The 4,155-nt window shown below is 29.7% G+C and overlaps 1 long non-coding RNA gene across 1 annotated transcript in view; it reads right to left on the bottom strand.

Moving 5' to 3' along the window:
• Positions 1–591: 591 nt before the first annotated feature.
• The window catches only part of LOC136844244 (uncharacterized), a 138,794-nt gene continuing 135,230 nt past the window's right edge, over positions 592–4,155 (bottom strand). Inside the window, exons 5-6 of the long non-coding RNA XR_010854788.1 lie at positions 2,557–2,680; positions 592–1,119 (exon numbers count right to left, since the gene is read on the bottom strand). This is a non-coding gene — a long non-coding RNA (uncharacterized lncRNA). The remainder of the gene's footprint in view (positions 1,120–2,556; positions 2,681–4,155) is intronic.

Consider the following 4,155-nt stretch of genomic DNA (forward strand, 5'->3'; position numbering starts at 1 on the left):
CAGCACTGAAATATAATAAATCTTTGATTAATACAGGCCTATGATTGGCTGTCGATGACATCATTAACATTGGTTTACTATCTGGTTTCCATGGTAATACCTAAGGAACAAACAATCAGCGTTCAAAACACAGGTTACCACTGGCCAATAGATATGAAGTATACTTCCAGCCAATACTTAGCAGTAACTGGAGAGATCCCTCGCTGTACGCGGTGCTGTTCTAATAGGATATGTAAAAATCACGATTTTTTAAGTCTCTTCTCGTTTTTTTTTTTCCTATATTATTTGTGTTTCCTTTTTGAGGTTTTTACGATAATTTTACATACTAATGGAAATAATTTAAATATGGGATTATCTTTCATTTTTTATTAACTAACATTCAAAATTCATGTGATATCTAATGTAATGCACTGTAAATTCCTTTATGGAGTCTGTTATCAGCCTTATTTTAGACATCTCTTTCCAGTTCATTTATTTATTCAGTTTTTTATAAGGAATGTCATCCTTGATTCATATCTGTTAGAGATTATTCGACTTAAACCGTCGATTATTTTACAGGTATATTGCGTACAGCATATCATAAAGAATATCAAGTACTCATATTTTTATTCATAAAGTTCATTAAAGAAAAATATCGTTGATCACATTATATAACATACATAAATATTTCTAAGGTTAATCATAAAAGTATGAGAAAATACTCAAAACTAAGAAATAGAAAGTAACTGTAATATCGAGGTTATCTACTGTCAGGAAGAAAATAACTTTAATAACATAATTTTTTACATATCTGAAATAGTTAAATGAAATGAACAGATCGGATTTCATATACAGAATACATATAAAAAAGTTCAGTTATTTAAGGGTGAGATGGAAGATAAAAGAACAAAAATGAATTCCTGAAGGATAACGGTCAAACAATAAAAAAATACATTAGTGTTAGCAAAAAAGTGTGTTGTGATTGAAAACCACATATTAATGTTGGTCCTTATGTGAAAGCAGCACAGATGATCCGGCGACAGAGAATAAGCCTTCGTCCTAAGAAATGAACAATCCACCATGTAGAATGTTGACTCACACCTTCTTTCTTTAGGAGTTTTAAATCGGATGCATGATAGGCTGAAATAATTTAAGTCATAAGGATTAATTATTGGGGAATATAAATTTTGCATTTAATTTTTAAATTCTTAAATAAAAAAAAAACTAAACCAACGAACTGTTACAATGGATTGTAGACAAATGTTTATGCAAAGGCAGGATTTTAAACAAAAAGACAAAGTCATAAATATCAAGACAAGTACAAATAACATACTTCTCCAGAAACATGATAGACATGACATTTTTAATCTGAAAAAGTTTATGCAAATAACTGTGTTGGTGTGAAATTCCAGATTTTTAAAAGGATTTTTAAAAGGATTATAAATAACTTTAAGGTCTGCTAGTGCATAAGTAAAATTTTGTCTCTTTGTAATGAAAGGACTTAAAATAAGGTTAAAAATAGGTGCTAAATAAAGAAAATAAAAAACTGTGAATAGCCACAAATGTAACAACAAAAAATGAGGAATAAGAGACTGGATTTGTTGGAATATATGAACTTGGCTGATATACATTGAATAAAATTAGAAGAAATATAGGAATTAGAAGAGTAAATAGTGTGATGAGGACTATTAACAAGCTCTCGGTTTTTCACAAACACACTCACACGTACATATATATATATATATATATATATATATATATATATATATATATATATATATATATATATATATACACGTGTATATATACATACAAACACACATTATCAGACAGACAGACATATATATATATATATATATATATATATATATATATAAAATATATAATATATATATATATATATATATATATATATATATATATATATATATATATATATATATATATATATATATATATATATATATATATATATATATATATATATATATATATATATATATATATATATATATATATATATATATATATATATATATATATATATATATATATATATATATATATATATATATATATATATATATATATATATATATATATATATATAGATATATATATATATATATATATATATATATATATATATATATATATATATATATATATATATATATATATATATATATATATATATATATATATATATATATATATATATATATATATATATATATATATATATATATATATATATATATACGTGTATATATATACGTACACACACATACATACATACATATATATATATATATATATATATATATATATATATATATATATATATATATATATATATATATATATATATATATGCATGGATGTATATTGTGTGTGTGAGTCTGTCTGATAATGCTGATCACATCAATAGTCATAGAACTTCACTGACTTCTAAGTTGGACATATGCTCCTTCTTGAATAAAATCTTAATCAGATACTTATCAAAGCAGCTATTATTCTCTCCTCTGCTCATAAAGGCAGACACACAGCAGAAGTCCACCCATTCGTCTTTCTTACCTGAGAATCCTCTCTCGATTATACATCGTAGTTAGTCCACGCAGGTATTATTCATCAAAGACTGTTGAGAACCGTCTCCCATTTGCTTCCGGAGGGAGAAGCCTTGTGCAGGAAACAAGCAGAGCTGACGTGAGGAAAGGAAGATTGTGAGAAATCGTTATTTGCCGCTATTTTTATGCATATCTCTTTCGTTGTTTGTTTTCGTATCAGAGTGTTTTGTTCTCATTCCATTGTGTGTGTTTTTTTTTGTAAGAAAATAAATCATTTGCAGATGCAGAGAGTATAAGCGAAAGACAAGCAGAATTAGGAGTGTTTTCTTTTTATGGCACAAAACGTAAATTACAGATAAATTGTGAGAATAATGAGACATGGGGAATAACTGTCAGTTTTTCATCTAGTTTAAAAGCAGTTGCAATAGCAGAAGTTCACAGTTAACGATTAAAAATTTTTTGGATTTACAGCAAGCTTAGAAATGAAGGGTTAATCCGACTACCCGTAATGAGGATTAGGACTGATTACCTTTAACACCATTATATATGGGGAAGGATTGAGTTAATTAATGCTTGACAATCTTATTCTACACTACCACTGATTACACTGTAAACAGAAAAACTACTTCAAGTGTTGAATATCGGCATCATTGCACTGATTAATTTACACACTCGCACAGAGGCAGAAAAAATGCATACACATATACATACGTGTGGGTGTGTGTTCTGAGAACTGTGTAGGAAATGATTTGGCAAAAATAGGTTACTTGTCAAAGTCTGACTCAGTGTCTTACCTATCAAAATTTATTCATTACTAATGAACAGTAGTTTATTGTGACAACATCTGAGAGAGAGAGAGAGAGAGAGAGAGAGAGAGAGAGAGAGAGAGAGAGAACTTCAAGTGGGAAATAATAATTCTTGCTTCCTGGTTTGCGCTCTACTGTCTGTGCGGGATGCAAAAGATACAGAACACAATCTACGAGAACTAGAAAATAACGACATATAAAAGCAAAAGATAATCGTCAAATACAAATTGATCCATAACAATGAAAGTTTCATATATGTAGCCCGTCAACCTAGCGGTCCGAAAAAACCCGAGAGGTTAAGTAGGAGAATAGGTACCAGCCCTCGGGCTGGGGAGTTAAACAGTGGGCCTAGCGACACACTGGCCACATATCATAGGCATTGGGACCTGTCCCCCACTGGCCGTCGGCCTAAGAAACAGGAGATCAACGCCTGCCCTATGAGCCTACAGAGGCCTGGGAGGACTTTAACTAATGCATATACTGTGTATATATATATATATATATATATATATATATATATATATATATATATATATATATATATGTGTGTGTGTGTGTGTGTGTGTGTGTGTGTGTGTGTTTAGAATCTACTGGTCACTTTTACCATTGTAATAACCACAATGCCCTCTTAACTTCTCGAATTCTTCGCGCTTTTTTGGGTATGCTTGTCACTGCAAAGTCGTAAGATCCAAGCGCAAGAAATTGAAGAGACTGTGATGCCCGGTCGCGGGAAACGAACCCGCATCACCGTAATCACAAGGAGGTCACGTTGCCGACCTGACCACGAGAAGGATAAAAGTCTA

This window comes from Macrobrachium rosenbergii, chromosome 12 (genome assembly GCF_040412425.1).
Source record: "Macrobrachium rosenbergii isolate ZJJX-2024 chromosome 12, ASM4041242v1, whole genome shotgun sequence".
In the NCBI taxonomy this organism is placed as follows: Eukaryota; Metazoa; Arthropoda; class Malacostraca; order Decapoda; family Palaemonidae; genus Macrobrachium; species Macrobrachium rosenbergii.